This window comes from Larus michahellis, chromosome 6 (assembly GCF_964199755.1).
Source record: "Larus michahellis chromosome 6, bLarMic1.1, whole genome shotgun sequence".
In the NCBI taxonomy this organism is placed as follows: Eukaryota; Metazoa; Chordata; class Aves; order Charadriiformes; family Laridae; genus Larus; species Larus michahellis.
This window is the reverse complement of record NC_133901.1, coordinates 4,467,091-4,483,538: the sequence shown is the minus strand read 5'-3', so window position 1 is coordinate 4,483,538 and position 16,448 is coordinate 4,467,091. Positions and strand designations below refer to the sequence as shown.

At 46.9% G+C, this 16,448-nt stretch overlaps 1 long non-coding RNA gene across 1 annotated transcript; it reads left to right on the top strand.

Moving 5' to 3' along the window:
• The first annotated feature begins 1,792 nt into the window (after positions 1 to 1,792).
• LOC141744919 (uncharacterized) lies at positions 1,793 to 14,313 on the top strand. Its single transcript, XR_012587623.1, has 4 exons — positions 1,793 to 1,960; positions 7,873 to 10,891; positions 11,065 to 11,208; positions 11,311 to 14,313. It is a non-coding gene; the product is annotated as an uncharacterized LOC141744919 (long non-coding RNA).
• The last annotated feature ends 2,135 nt before the right edge of the window (positions 14,314 to 16,448 follow it).

The window sequence follows — 16,448 nt, the reverse complement described above, 5'->3', positions numbered from 1 at the left end:
GCTGTAGATTTCCACCTCCTGGAAGCGTGGCTCAGACTGACCTTTTTGTCACCAAAGATGCTGTGGCCACTTAATCATAGAATCATAGAATGGTTCGGGTTAGAAGGGACCTTAAAAGCCCACCCAGTGCCACCCCCTGCCCTGGGCAGGGGCACCTCCCACCAGCCCAGGTTGCTCCAAGCCCCGTCCAGCCTGGCCTTGAACCCCTCCAGGGATGGGGCAGCCACAGCTTCTCTGGGCAACCTGGGCCAGGGGCTCACCACCCTCACAGTCAAGAATTTCTTCCTCATATCTCATCTAAATCTACCCTCTTTCGGTTTAAAATTGTTACCCCTCATCCTATGGCTCCCCTCCCTGATCAAGAGTCCCTCCCCACCTCTCCTGTACATGGAGAGGTACAGGTACTTCCTTCACAAGCTAACCCCTAATTTAGCGACCCGATTCCCACCAGGAGACACCTGAATGCTGCTGTCGGTTTGGGCTTTGCTACTCCAGCCATTAGTTCCTGCCACGAAGCCGCTGAATATTTGGCTGTAAGAGGTCAGTACGAGATTGCCGTGTCTGCTCTCCTCCCCGTAGGGAAGGGGCAGCCCATGCCCACCTCCGCAGCCTCCCAGTACGCGTGTGGGGCACTGCCACGCTCCGCGTCAGGGGCACGGGTCACCAACAGCCTCATCCTCTCAAGCCTCCCAATTAAGCAGGCACAAAAATCATGGCTTGTGGCAGCCAGCGCAGGGTTAACCTCGCGCCGCGGTCCTCCTTTTTGCACGTGCGTGCACAGGGACACATCACATCTTGGCTCCTGCGGTTTCTTCATTCCTTCGTGGTCCAAGCGCCAGATTCAGAGCTCATGTTTTACTGTCAGTGGCAAAGCATTGCGCATTCAAATCGTGATTTATACTGTCATGGGATCAGAGTGAGGATCTGTTTATCAGCCCTTTTTGCCCATGGTGTTACACAAATAACAGCGATGGTCTAGCTGGCTCCTAATGCACCTATGAATTAATTTATTCAGGCCTGTCATCTCTCTCTCAATGCCTCGAGCAGGGGATTTGATAGAGCAGGGAATATGTGTGCATACGCATGCCACGCTCGTCTCCAATAACGCTGGAGCATTAGCACTCTACATCTAGCTTTGGATCTCTCATTTTTAGCTGACAAAATACTTAACCTTTTGCCTGTTAATGTACTGTAGATATTTTAAGCTTTTTCATTATGTCAATTACATAGCGGCACTTCCAACAGTATAATGTCCTTTCTGAGCACTCTTCATCTTTAAGGGAATTAGTGCTGCTTTAGTTTTTTACAAAATGTTTCTGCTTGGGAAGCCAGTTCTTGAGTGCGGCAGGAGCCGTGGCAGCAGTACTCTCTAGATTTGTACACCCTCACAAGATCATTAACCACGGACGTGAGGTTTGTCGGCAGCATCTCTGGAAACTCACCTCTCGTGCTTTACGCTGTCCTGGGCAACTAACCTGGTTTGTTAAACTGCTGTGGCTTAACGAGGAAAAAGCACCTTCCCGATGCTAAATTTCCCTGTGAGTTTTGGTAAAACGGTTGGACGGGGCTCTGAGCAACCTGATCTAGTTGAAGATGTCCCTGCTCACGGCAGGGGGGTTGGACTAGATGCCCTTTGAAGGTCCTTTCCGACCCAAACTGTTCTATGGTTCTATTTTCCTGTGAACTGCAATGGTATGTTAAGGGCCCCTTGCTAACGGAGCTCAGGGGATGTTTACAGCCACTTTTCAGTCTCTCTCTATTTTATTTTAACAAAGTGATAATGTTGAAACAGGTTCATTGCGGCCCCAGCTCTGGGGGGAGCTGGGAGGAAGTCCATAACCCACCTAGCTGCCTCTGCAACATTGCAGAAAGAGGAAGAATTGTCCCTGGCACACAGAAAAGCCTTGCTAAGCAATCAGCTTAAGCCTCGAAGCGTGGAATTTGATTATCTTTATCACAGGTGAGTGCTTTTAACCTCCACTGAGAATGGAAGACAAAGATTTCTCTTCAGGCTGCCAGATACGTATGCAAAGAAATGACTTTTTTTGGAGGCTTCTTCACGGTAAAGCATCTGTCACATACCCGTCTGTCTTCGTCTGGGCTACGGTTTCCTCCTGGGACAGATTAAAACCAATAATAAGGCTGTAAGCACAGAACTGAACGAGATTTCGGCTTCCTTGCTGAGGGAACCTGCCATTTGCACCCCTCCGCTGGTGGCCGGGGCTCCCACTCCGACGTGTTCTCCCAGCCGGCAGCAAAATGCTGCGGGCACAGAGGAAACTGGGAGAAGCAGCTGGGGAGGATTTTTACTTAGGTGGAACCCCTTCCCTGTTCCTGTAACTGGTTATCAAGGGCAGAATGGGCCGCCCAGGTTAGTGAGGGGTGGAGAAGGCTGTCGAGAGCTCGGTGAGCAGGAAACACGGGGCAGTAAAGTCCGTGCAAGACTGGCGGAACTTGAATTACTTGTGCAGATTGCTGGGTTATCAGTTAGTTGAAGCAAAGCTAAAAGGAAACGTTGGCCTCGGCGAACATGCCAATTGTATCACAGTGGTGGTAAAAACTTTATGCTTTTATGTTAGAGAAGGTGTTCCACAAATGTCGTGCAAACATTGTAATGGCATTACAGAGCTACCTTTTTGTGTAGCTGGGTCTTCGGTGGCCGGTTTGCCTTTTCAGGGACACGGAACAGTAAATGCATTTTCCTTCTGTCCCGAAAAATGGGTCATTATATAGTGGGGAGCAGAAGTTCCCCATTCCTGCTGGCAAGGAGAGTATTAAAAGAGCTCTGTGCCCAGAGTGCCCCAGGGACGGAGCCTGAATTGGCCTGGCGTTGTTTACAGGTTGCAGATTTTGCCAGGTGCAAGGTCTTTTCTTGGGCTTGTGCGGCACTGAAACTCAGTAAACAGAAAAGGGCTGGAGGAAGAATAGAAAGCGAAGCTGTCTCCTGGGTCAGCGTGCGTTTTAGTTTCATCATCCCGACTCGAAAGTTGTGTAATATTTAACTGGAAAAAAAACATTTATAACTATAGCAATACTTAACTAAAAGTAAACTGCAGTGTACTTCACTGAGCTGCGGTGTATTTACTCTTCGGGCGAAGTTTTTCACTTTTCCTCACTCAAATTTTCCAAGGTAAACTCAAGCTGACACCAGTTTGCAACATAAGAACTTGAGGGTCTGGGAATAAAAACCACACTTCCCCAGCCTCTTCAAAACAGGATTTCCTTATTTACTTGGGAAGGAAGTTGGAAAAGATTCCTGACAATAAATAGCTAATGTAAACAATCTTAAAGTGGACAACATAGCATTTTTATTTTTTTTTTAAAAATCAGTGGTTTGGAGCTGTGACAGTGATTGCTATACGTAACCCGGTACCTCATCCTGAATAACCCAAAGCACTTCAGTTTTTTCCCCCATTAATTTTTAGCTAGCAGTGAGATGTGAGTTACTAGAGGAGTCGTCCACCAAGCCAGCCCTGGAGACCTTTGCATATGTCAGCAAGCGAAACGTTCCCAACTTCGATATTCAGCTTTGTTCAGTCATTACTCTTATTTGCCTGAACACCAGAACAATATCAGTAGATTAACTACTACTCTGGTCACACGGAGTTGTTAAGTAACGTATTAACTTGGAAGTTGATTCAGGTAATGCAAATAAAGTCCATTTGAAAACAAAACATAAGATGTCAAGATGTCAACACTTAGAAGGAAGGAGACTTCCCAGAAGTGCTTTGAGCCCTACCAAAGTCCCAGCCTTCTTTATCCCAGGTTTCTCCTCAGACCAGAGTGCAGAGGATTCAGGAATCCCTATGATGCTTCCCAGATGGTGCTTCCAAGTGGATTTTTAGGGTTGTTGGGTCTTTCTGTAGCTGGCAATAGGAGCTCCTCAGGTGCTGTCCTCACCTTAGCGTAGGCACAGTTTCTGAACGGGGGAAAAGGAGAGATGACCAGGTCATTCAACATGAGGGAGAGGCGATGAGAGGTGACACGTAGGGTGTGAGCAAGGGGCCTGCGGTGGGTAGGGTCTGGAGGCTTTGAAAATCCCTGCTGCCCCCATGTCTGCAGAGGAGCCAGGCAAGCCTTATAAGCCCCCCAAGACCTCCCATCCACTTGCTTGTTTTACCAAGGTTTCCTTTGCAGCCAGGGCAGCGGCAGGGCCTGGCCGGTCCTTCCCATGCTGTGCTGGAGCCGACCAGGATGACTGTCAGTGGGGCCACCATGCAAAGACAGATCACAGAAGAACGTAAAAAACCCCACTTTTTAAAAAGCTTGTGTTGTTTCTGGTTGCTGAGGGAGCTGTTTCACAGCAGGGACACCAAACCGTTGCAGGGACACGGCTGAAAGCACCGCAAGCTGCATCAGGGCAGCAAAGGATGGGAGGAAACACTTAAAGCAGTTTTTCTGCCAAAGAAAATATCCATATGATGACATCATCTCGATATAGTTGACCTATTTTAAGGCCCGGCTCCTAGAGTTTATAAAGGTTCTTAGATGTCATAAGGACAAGAAAATATAATTTTTCAGATTTTACAGTGAAGGAGGAAAGACTGGAAATACAACGAAGGCATGTCCTGGAGGTTCAAATATAAACCCAGACATTAAAGGAATCCAGACTTGCCTGTAAAATGTTTCGCAACAGTAAAACCATTTCAAAACTTTTTACCGCTGAGTGTTGAAAACTTGCGTTGGCAGAATCAGCGCATGAGATTGCCGTGGAGGATGTTTGTGTCCTTATTAAAGATACACGGACATACGCAGCGAGATATGGAGAAGCACAGCTTGAAGTCTACGGTGTATGTCAATACTCTCTGACTGGTAAAACATTGCCCTGCTTTAGTTTCTTCTTCTGGATAATTCTGGATTGTGAGCGTGTGTGTGTATATATATATAAAACCAGTATATATATATATTTATATAACCAGTTAAGCTGGTTAAGGATTTGTGAGGGGTTTGGGATAAGAAGAAAATGGAAAACGTTGAAACAGATGTTTACGCGGAAAAATTAAATGCAAAAGTAATTTCTATATAACTAGGAAGAATTATCACCAAAAGGCACTTGAAAAATAATTGATGACTGCAATAAGCCAGTAAAATAGTTCTTCAGCACAGTTAGATTGTAAAACTACCTCCATGACTGACTTAATTAAAACAATTACCTAGGGCTTTGCCTTGGCTTAAAATAATATGTTCCTTTCTATGACTTTTGGAGGCAGCTGAACTTGATTTCCTTGGCTTCCATAAGGCTACAGTCCAGCAATATATTTGGGACAATTAGGTCCTTAATCACCTAGAGAAGAAATATCACAACATAACAGCTTACCTCTCAGCAGAGAGCCGTTCCCAGCACGGAGAGCGTGCGGGTGGCAGGCGGCAGCAGTGAAACGGAGCGCTCTCCTGCAGAAGAGAGTGACTCAAGGGCTTAATTTTTAAAAAGTGCACCTTAATGTTGCAGATGCAATTTTGTGAAAGAAAAACACCAAGAGCCGATGATCCGGCATCACGATAATAACTTCTCCCTCTTGGCCAGCTGCTGTTGGGGTCAATGGTAGGGGCGGGATGTGATAATCGGGTAGGATATCGTACCCACGTAGGCAGAAAACGCAGAAATGGTGAATGGTGCTTGTGAGACACGCAGTGCGGTGTTAGACGTGTTCACCCCTTCTCAAAGAAAAAAAAAAAAAGCCCCGCTTGGTGCTCGCTCCCTTCTTGCTCCTGGACCCATGCTTTTGCTGCTTACCTTGGATCAGCTCTGGTGCTCATCAGAGCCAGTACAGCTCATTAACCCAGCAAATAAACCAAATAGTTATCTGGGTTAGTAACGAAGTGAAGAGCCCAGCAAGGCCAGGGCAGAGCAAGGAGCGGTGGGAGCCAGTGCCGGGCAAGGAGGACCCTTCCCTGGCTGTGGATGGACTCAGCTGCCCATCCAGCATCAGCCTTAGCTACTCCAGCGTCTTTTTGTCAGTGCAGAGGTTGAATCTGGCTCATCTCCAGGCTCTGGTTTCTTTTAAGTTGATACTTCTGAGAAAAAAAGGAAGACTCAGTGAATGGCTTTCTATTCCCCCCTCTTACAAATTTTCAGGCTGCTGAAACTCACCTGTCAAACAGATCAGTGGGAAAGATCTGGCTAATGCTTATCTGTTATGAAATACTCATTTCGGATATTTATGAGAAACACAACACTCATTTCCTCCAGAAGGATTTTTTTTGGGGGTTTTGCTTTTGTTTTCTTTGTTACCTGCAGTTTCGTGTTTAGTGTTGCTTCTCCGTGAAGGAAGCTGTAAATGAAGCCTCAGTTGAACCCGCTTTCTGTTTCTGCAACCAGCTACATTTTGAGGTGTCCTCCAAGCACTAGGAGAGGATGTCCATGCCATAGTGCCCTTCTGGGAGGTCTCATCTAAGGCCAAGCAAGGGCAGACACAGCTTGAGAGACATCATCAACAGCTTCTCCAGGATGGTGGTTTGACTGTCCCAATGGCAATGGGACCTACAGGAAGGCTGGGAGGGGGCTGTTTGCAAGGGCATGTAGGGATAGGACGAGGGGCAATGGTTTAAACTAGAGCAGGGTGGGTTTAGGTTAGACATTAGGAAGAAGTTCTTTACACTGAGGGTGGTGAGACACTGGCCCAGGTTGCCCAGAGAGGGGGTGGATGCCCCATCCCTGGAGACATTCAAGGCCAGGCTTGATGAGGCTCTAAGCAACCTGATCTAGTTGAAGATGTCCCTGCTCACTGCAGGGGGGTTGGACTTCAGTCTTTAAAGGTCCCTTCCAACCCAACACGTTCTGTGATTCTATAATACCAGTTTACAGCTCCCAGCCCCTTTTCAACCAGGTCTGAAAGAAATCATCTTCAGTCCCCAAGTCTGATTTATGGTGTGGTAACACAAAGAGTTTTGCTGATGTAATTAAGGACAAGGTGGTGCAGGACAGGACGAGAAACCTTCATCCATGGCTGTGGCCTGAGCTCCCCTTTAACGAAAGGGTGGGCTGGGGCCATCCACCCCTTCCACCATGGCTTCCAAACCACCTTTAAACTATGCTGACATTACTCCCTGCCAGTGCCCAGCTGTGTAAAGGACAGTTGCCTTACTTAGGGAAATACAGGTCCTTCTTCCCTGTAACGTATTTTAGAGAGAGAGAGAAAAGTGGAAAGTGGAGCTGGGGAAGCGCGCCTCGTGGGTTAGTTGTGAATATCGTGAGGTAGATGTGAACTTTAAATAGAGACATCTCTTGAGGCTACATCTTAGCTCGTAAAACAGAAAACACGGGACCTTTGAACTCACTGTTATCAACTGAAATAGGAGAATGGGGTGTGAAGTCGCAATCTTAATTTGAGCAGTGAGACGACTGTAGAGCCCACCATGTCTGACAGTGCTACTGTTCTGCTGATTGCTGATGGATATACAGATTTCACTTAATTACAGGATAGCAGAAGACAATGAGTTGCTGTTACAGCTCGAGACAGAAGGGTTGTCAGGGCTGCCTCCGGCAGGATTGTCCAAGAAGAGAGAATATGCTGGAGACCCTTGTCAGGAGTGGACAACCAAAGAGTACTCAGCTCTCCACACAGCTATATTTCCTTTTGTTTAATGTGTCTTCGTAAGACATGTTAACCACCTCTCTATCACAAGGAGGAGGTGCTGGTTCTAATTTTGTTTCAGTTAAAATTAATTGTGGACAGTTTGTCCACAAGCAACGGATGCTTGTTTAGAGAAGCCTTTTTTGCAGCCAGCCTATGGAACTGGTTATTAAACAGCAATTTCCTCATGTTGACAAGACATTCAGAGGGTGGAGATTAGAAATATTTTATAAATATTCCATACATAGCCTGGTTTCTGTGGTCATATCCTCTTTCTTTGCTCAAAATTTTTTTCCAGGGTCACTTGAGGATGTACCTGAAGATGCACGGCAGCTCTCCCCAGCCTGCAGAAATCTCCGGTTTGCCACCTATGTCCACATTCAGAATGAATCAAATTTTGGGGAAAGAATTGCTCACATTCCTTAAAACTGCTGTGTACAGGTATGGCAAATCAGATAGATCCTGAAAGTGCCTGACTGTTTATGTGCCTGTTGTGTAAGAATGCGCATATCGTATAAGTGCTTATATTTCTAGCCTGAAAATTATAAACAGAAAAATGGTATTTCTAGGAGTAATCTCTCTGTTTTCTTGTGCTTGTCTTGGGTTGTGACATGGCTACGTAGGTATTTATTCCAAAGGGAGCACAATAGCTGGATGGGGAGAGCAGAGATTGCAGATAATATGCTTACAAATCGTTAGCAGGACAATGCAGTAGAGCCCTTTGATGTTTCCCACAGAAAGTTCAACATCCCTGGGGTAAGCAAGGTATGTAAATACGCAGGGGGAGCAGGGCAGGGGCTGGGGGCTGGGCCTGGAGCGGGGCTATGGCAGCAGGAGGTGGAAGCTGGCTGGCAGGGAAGTTTTGGTACGAAGGGAAGCAGATGTGAGCACGTTGTTTGTAAAAAAAAAAAAAAAAACAAAAAAAAAAAACCCTTTTCAAGCCCGGCTTCCTGCCTGCAGATGAGGCACCCCGTTGTTTTGAAAGAAGTGAGTCAAGCCCCAGTATTTACAGGGCCGCAGCTCCGGAGGTGGGTTTTGATGCTTCATCTGGTTAAGCACACGGAGGAATCTCCTTCTCTCCACCGCACAAGTGCTTACTTTCCTGCCTCCGCCATGTAGGAACGGGCCCCTACTCAAACAGGACCAACGGAGATGCGAGCCCAGACTCAAGCCCCAGTGTAGATTAGCGATGCTCCTTCCCCGCTAAACATGTCCCCGCTCTCTAATCCCCATCATCGCAAACAGCACTGCAGAAAGAACGCGAGCAACAGGAGAGCGGCGGGAATCAGGTCAATTCTGTTGCCATTGGGAATTTTAAGCCTGGATCTGCCATGAGGAAAAAGAGCCGGGAGAACTCGGTGCAACCACCCAACAAGTTGCTTCGGGTTGTTAAGTTTCTTTGTGTTCAAAGTGAATGTGTTTTCCTCACTGCTGAAGCTTTTTGAAGGTTAGAGGCAGCAAATTCACAGAGGCATCATTGCCTTGCTCAGAAATAACCTGTTGCACTTCAGAATAGGTTTAACAACATCCTTCCTTCTTTCGAAAGCCCGTGCTTCAATCGGAGAGAGGTAATACTGCCAGCCAGCTGAGTGCCAGGGGCTCCGGGTTATGGTTCTTAAAATGCAATACAGGAAGTCTCCAGAATTTTATAAATGTTCCCGAGGCAAGATTTGTAGGGAAAAGCAATAGCTTCTGCTTCATTTGCACTTTGTAAATCAAAACAAGCCCCCGAAGGGTAAATTGCATTTCTCGCTCGTTATCCTGCTCTGCTGCCTGTCTGACTTAGGCTGTGTCTGATCCTCGTGGCCACGTAACGGGTCGTAAATCCGGAGACTTGTACGTGAACAAAGCGGTTCGGTGATGCTCTGTGCGAAGGCATGGCTTGCAAGCGTACGAGGAGTGGGAGCTGTGCCTTCAGCCTGACATTTCAGCCGCTGGTGCCCGCCTGCATCCCGCTAGAAAGAAGTTCGTGAGCTATTGATTTTGTCCATTCCCCTCTTTAGAGCCAGCCCAGGTGTAACGTGTTATATGAGGTGAGGCTCCAGAGTCCAGCAGCTCTTGTCACTGCTCATGATGGAGTGCATGGAGAGAGAAAAAATTCCTTCTGACCTGATTTCGTGGCTAGATCTGGCTGAAGACTGGATGGCTGCATCCTCCCCGGAGCGAGAGGCGGCCAGCTCCCCAAAGGTCTGAAAGAGAAAACATCTGGTGTTCCCTTCCCTTGCTTTTGGGTTTTTCTCAGCTCTGAACTTCTTATTACAGTTTTTAGGGCTGGAAACTTGCTTTTGTTTTCTTTAACAAGTATATATTTTTTAAGCAATGCTTGATTAGTCCCCTATTTCTATGAGGTGGTGTAAACTGCATGGAACTGATGGAGACGTGTGGTCCAGGGAGAGACCTGCCAGCCCAGAGCTCCCGAGAGTTACACTGGGCTCTTGGTTGAATTTCTTCTCTGACTTTAGCCAAATCATTCGTATTTTCTACCGCAGTGTGTCCCTGTCTTCAAGGGGACCATCAGGTGGAAGAAATCTCAGCACCCAGCTCCCCCACAGGTGGATTATGAAGAATTCATGCCTGAAGAGCACTTTGTGAGAACTGACTTTTAAGACTGAATTATTGATGCTTTGATAAACCTCTGCTTTTGCTTTTTTTATTTTTTTTTATTTTTTTTTTTGCACAGGGAAGGAATGTCATGAGAAACAGATTACTTCAAAACTCTACTAATCAGATAATCCTCGCACGTGGTGCTGCTCCAGACTTAAAATCTCCATGTCTGCATAGATATAGAGGTGTATGAATGAATGCGCACCACTGCCTGAATATACGTATATTCGAATACCTGCACACAGTCTGTCTAACTCCTACCAGCGCACAGTAATCCTGGGTTTTGCCGCATTTAGCAAAAATTTGTTTATTTTGCTTTAAGTACTCTGAATGACGTCCATTCCCAGATGGAGTTCTACTGTAGTTGCACCGGTTATCTGTTTTGCATATAAGATAGTATTAAAGTTTCTTAACATAGACAATATATTTTTCAAGGAAATGTGGCTCTCTATTTAGCTCTCCAAAATCCCCGACAGGTTACTTTGCTGTTTCTGACAGCCTGGAGCAGAGGCTTGATGTATGTTCAATGTGTATTTACGCTGACCCCTAGACTTTGCCGTCCTTGCAAAATCTACTGTATTCACCCCTTTCTTTTTCTCCGATTCTTGTAGGTAGAAGGCACAATGTCCAACCTGGCTTCCAGGGTTTCTCACCTAATTGCGGCTCTTTGATGGACTCTCAGCCACTATGGTGAATGCAAAAGTCTTGTAAAGGTAAGAGAAAGTGAGCAGGGTGTTGGGTGACTGGGGACAAAATAGGTGTCTTCCGAACAGAAATGTCAAGTGTAGGAAGCGCTAGCTCAACTAAATGTAAAGGTCTTAGGTTGTGTTCGGCTTAAGACATCCGTAATTAACCTAACAGTATCAATGCTGCTAAATCTGTATAGCAGAAGGATCCGTGCTTCATCCTGACCCAGGCAGCATCGGCAGGAAGGTCAGCCAGTGGTCAGCACCGTGCTGCACTCCTCCATCGGCACACAGCCGATCGCTTCCAGAGACTGAACTTCTGTGCCCCGGGGGGCATTTCTAAGGTATGCGCTCTCTATTTGTGAAATCCAGTTCTCAAAAGGCAAAATACATATTTCTGAAGCACTTCTGCCTAGTCACGGCAATTTAACGTTCCTTCGGTTCAGAGCTGTGAGTGCACCGAGCGGAGGGAACGCAGCTTGATGCTTGGGCCGTGCCCTTGGCAGCTGAAATAATCTAGTCGTGACTCGCAAGCGAAGTGTTATGAAATCACAGATACTGGATAAACACGGACCATCTGGCTCTCATCCCTTACAACACCACCTTTTTGACTGTAAAGGAGCGCTCACGGTGACGCTGATCTGAACCGAAGATTGCAAACTGAGCGTACGAGCGCGTGGAGGTGCGCACAGACCTCTGCGCGCGAGACACGGGCGGGAATCGCACCCAGCGCCGGCAACGCGGGCGATGCCTGCGGACATCACAGAACCCAGTGGTTTGTGCTGGGAGACTCACCCGGCTAATGGGATTAGCGTCAAGCCGGGGAGAAATGTCACGCCCTGCAGGAGCTGGTCTTCAGTAATACAACGAGGGATTTAGTGGAACAAGCTCTGCAATGTTTGGGTGCAGCCTTACTCTAAAGCAAAGTCAAACTAAGGGCTTATTGATGCTGAAAGGGGACTGCCCTGTCACTCGGATGCTGTTCCCCTTGAACTAGCACCCACCTGTCCTCACCCACGGAGCAAAACAGGAATTCAAAACAGCTCCACATACACACAGAATAAATTTTTTTGGCAGTCTGCTGCCCGACTGGAGTTTCCCCAAATGTTTTGTTTTTACAGCTGATGATTTTTTGGGTTTGGAATATGCGCGAGCGGCTTTGGGACCAGGCGTTGGATGTGGTCCTGCCCTCATTCCAGTTCGTAGCAAAAGCCACATGAGCTGCAGCAGGAACGGGCTTGTTTTATGGCTTACGGCCTGGAAATACTGTACTCAGCGCAGCGTGGCTTTCCGAAACTGGATGTGATCGACAGCATCACTGTAGTGTTTTGTTAGGTTGGATGGCCAAATAATCTGCGGAGAAGCCAAATACGGACATATTTTCTTTACAGTTAGTAAAAATGCTTAAAAAAAAAAGGGTGAAGAGTTGCCAATTTTTGGAACTCTGGATGTAATGAACGCGTAGCAGAGTCAACTGTCTACTGGCATAAAGGGGCAAAACTCTCTCAAAGATAATAGAAATATGCCAGGTAGCACTAGCAGGGAATTTGCCCAGCTGCGTTCCAGCTGCTGCCATGAAAAGCCCTCGAGAATCCGGCTTTCTGCAATGAAACCGTGTAAGCTCTGCGGTGTCGATAAGCAGGAATACCTATTTATTCTGTCTTCAAACAAAAAGCGTATAGGACTTAGACGGATGAGCGAATTACTATGGTTAATGAACGTTAGCAGTTTTGAACTCATTTACTCTGGCTGGACTTGTAGATCAAACAGGAGAAGACACACCTTGGCTTAAAACTCAAGGAAGAGTATTTGCCTTTTTACTTCTTTCACCTTGCAGCTCTGATGGACTTAAAAACAAAGCTCTGGTCATGTATTTGCGTGTTTTTCTAGGCCTATAAAGATAATCTGAGCCCCGGAGGGCTCACAGGCCAAATTGTTCCTTGCAGCTCCCTGCGTACATACGAAACGCCAGTTGAAACAGCGGCGATGGTTCTCCTCCGCATGGACTTGCAAAAAGGCCCAGCCGGGGATGGATAATAGAATGTTGCTGCTGTCGGGTTTGTAGGAAGGTTTTTCCGTTTCAAAAGCCTTTTACTAATTGCACCTGTAATCACAGAAGAATCTTTTAGCAATGCATCTTCAGGCAAATGCGGGGACTGGAGGAGTGCACCCAGCCAGGTGGCCCTATCTGGTCCTGCTCCCCCCCGGTCAGTCCCCTTACAAGCGTTCTCAGGCTGGTGTGAAATGTTAGCGTGGCTCCAGGCCCTCCTGACGTATTCAATGCGTTTCCCAGGCCTGTTTTTCCATCCTGCGGTGTAAAATTAATTTCGGCAAAATCTTGAGTGAATTAAACTGCAACGCGGTGATCTCCTTGCTCAACTCATATTTGCTGTCTGCCTGATTTATGTTGAAAAGAGGCTCTTGGGCATGCCAGTTATCCTGTCTTTTATTTGCCTTGTGCATTGAGCCTTTGGCTACTAGAATTAAACTGGAAAATGCAATTAAAAGCATTAGCTGGAGCAAAAATGCCACAAAATATCATTATATGCTTGACAATGTTCTCCTTCATATTGTTAATCCCTGCAGATCTACCTGTGCTATTAGATTTCATATATGGATTTTACTTTTCTGAAAAGACTACGTTAATCGGAACAAGCAAGTTGCATGTTTAATTGCATAAGGAAGGAAAAGGAAGGTGTCACCATACTGGAAAACCTCACCTCGCTTTTCTTGGTGAATATGGTTTGAACTTGGACTTGAATTAAGCAAACATTATTCAAGCTTCAAAATGTTTGTGGGTACCTAGACAATGTTATTAGGTCACGGTTCGAGATAAACAAGCGTTTGGCTTGGCGTACCATGGAAATTATTGCCTATAAACAAAGTTGTCTTCAACTGTGATGAAAAGTAGCGAGGGGAAGCTCAGGGGATGGAGATCTGGGCAGATCCTTCCTACCTGCACACCTCGGCACGGGCTCGTGAGCCACGCTGGTGGCAGCCTCCCAGGAGCAGACCTGGGTAAAGGCAGCGCAAATGTCCTTCCCTCTTCACTCCCAAATCGAAATAAAGGATCCAAGAAAAGCAAAGTTAGAATCATAGAATCATAGAATTGTTGAGGTTGGAAGGGACCTTTAAGATCATCGAGTCCAACCTTTAGCCTACCCTGACAAGAGCCACTTCTAAACCATGTCCCTCAGTGCCCCATCTACCCTTCTCTCTTGCAGAGAATGTAGTTACAGTAAGTTGGAAAGCCAGGGAATGCAGCGCTGTTGAAAACAGCACTCAAATTCCTGTGGTTATTTCCCTGTGAAAATTTTTTTTTGGGGGGAAAAAAAAAAAAAGATAAAAAAAGCCTGAATTGGTATTAACTGTGCAAACTCACGTTACTCGCCTTATCAGTGAGTCTGAGAATCCAAGAATGCCTAATGCCAGCGTCTCTGAAACCACTGAGCTTTACAGTAATAGGATGAGGGGTGATGGCTTCAAAGTGGAAGAGGGGAGATGTAGGTTAGATATTGTGAAGAAATTCTTGGCTGTGAGGGTGGTGAGCCCCTGGCCCAGGTTGCCCAGAGAAGCTGTGGCTGCCCCATCCCTGGAGGGGTTCAAGGCCAGGCTGGCCGGGGCTTGGAGCAACCTGGGCTGGTGGGAGGTGTCCCTGCCCAGGGCAGGGGGGTGGCACTGGGTGGGCTTTAAGGTCCCTTCCCACCCAAACCATTCCATGACTATATTAGAGTCATATATACAGTGATTCTACGTTAGAGTCTGGTTGAAACACACCACTGCAAGAGAGACTTGGTGCCTCTTTGTTGCAAAGACCTCACAGAAATCCCTGTCACCCTTAGTTTAAACCTTCTCTCTACCTGTGGCTGCCACCAAGAAAGTATTTCCACAGATAACAAATGTTGAAAGCATGAAGAGGTAGAGGCAGGAGAAATAAAAGGGTAAGAAAGAAAGATGAAGCTGTGCTGCATGCAAACCTGTTAAATACCTGGCGCATTACATCCCAACAATAATAAAAAGCTGAAATTACAGGCATAGAGTGGGAGAACAGTGTTTTTAAGAATGGGAGTGTCAGGAGTGGTGATATCTCTGTCTGGGGGCCGTTTGATTGCAACATTTTACCCCCTCTTGTTAGACCTGATAAGAGTTGTAAAAAGAGTGTATAAAACAGGCAACTTTGCCCAGCTGGACTCATTTCACTTAACGATGATTGCTCAAGACGGCTCAGAGAGAAAACATAACCAAAACTTTCTATGCTCGGGGAAAATGAAACCTCTGATACACAGGATATTTTAAAGCACGTAAAAATTTTCTTTTCCTTAATTGTAAGGGATTTGGTTTGGGCTGGTGAAATGTGGATACCGCTAGCAAGGTGTTGCTAAAGAGCAAAACTACCCTGGTTTGCACTGATTCCTAACATTTCCCAAGATTTAATGGCTTTGGAAGAGCGATGCCGACCTCTCGTTCACGGCGGCTGCAGAAGGGCATGACAGCTCGGGCTGAGTCAGGAAACAAGGCAGGGCTTTTTGGCCAGCCTCCTTCCTTATTAGTTACGAGCAGCGAACTCGTTGAGCATTTGAAGCACTCTTTACTGAAACCACACTGGCTCGTTTCTTGTCCGACGTCTGAGGAAGGGGAAACAAGGCGAGCGGTGGGGCAGAGAGGAGAAGGGGCAGAAGTCCCGTCTCCTGCTTTCCTTGGCTGATTAATTTATTGGTCTTGCGGAAAGCACCAAGGCTGAAAGTTTTGACCTTACCTGCCTGTGTTCCACTTCGCCTGTTCAAAAGAGGAGAATAAGATCCCATTTATGCCCTGTCTGTTTGTGCCAGTTACGGCTTTCCTTGCTCTGGTGTCAGAGGCTCCTTCACCGGCACATTAGGTAAAGCAACCATAAATACGTGGGCAAAAGTTTTATAATCTGAGTTAGTTGTATCTTTATTCAAACCTCACTGTGACAAAGCTCAAGAGACGCTGGGTGCTCACAGACCCTTATGACTGGGGTCTCAGGGCTCCCTCTCCACCAGCCTTGGGCCCAGAGCTCCTTAGGACATCGGTCTCTCTGTTGGCTGCAGCGAACTGTAGTTAAGGTCCTAAAACGCCAATATGTCATCTAACTTCTTCCTTACCAAACAGCTAAGTCTCCCCAGCTCTTCTTGTGAGGAGTATAGTATTTTCAGGGGACTCTCCACGCTCCCAGGCCTGCAGCAGCCGGGGTGCTGCAGGACACGGTCCAGGAAGAAACCATCCAACCTGCTCAGTTAGTGCAAGCGCCAGCTCCTGACGGGGCGTTTATGTACTAAAATCCTTCCCTGAATAAACACTGCTGACACTCGGGTGAACCGGGGGCTTGTGCGGTGCCTCGGCACACGCGGGCCATAGAAATCACGCAGCTGAAGTGAAAGGCAGCCGGGCGCCGGGCCGGTCCCGAATCCCAGCCTTTGGCTGCTCCGGCTCCAATTGGGGAGCAGAAGAAGGGCTCCCCGGGGCTGCAACGTAGCTTTTTTTTGATTAAATTCACAATCTCTTCCTGCAAGCCTAAATGAGTCAACGCCCTCATTGTTCTGCCTGACGGTTTCTGAAGAGC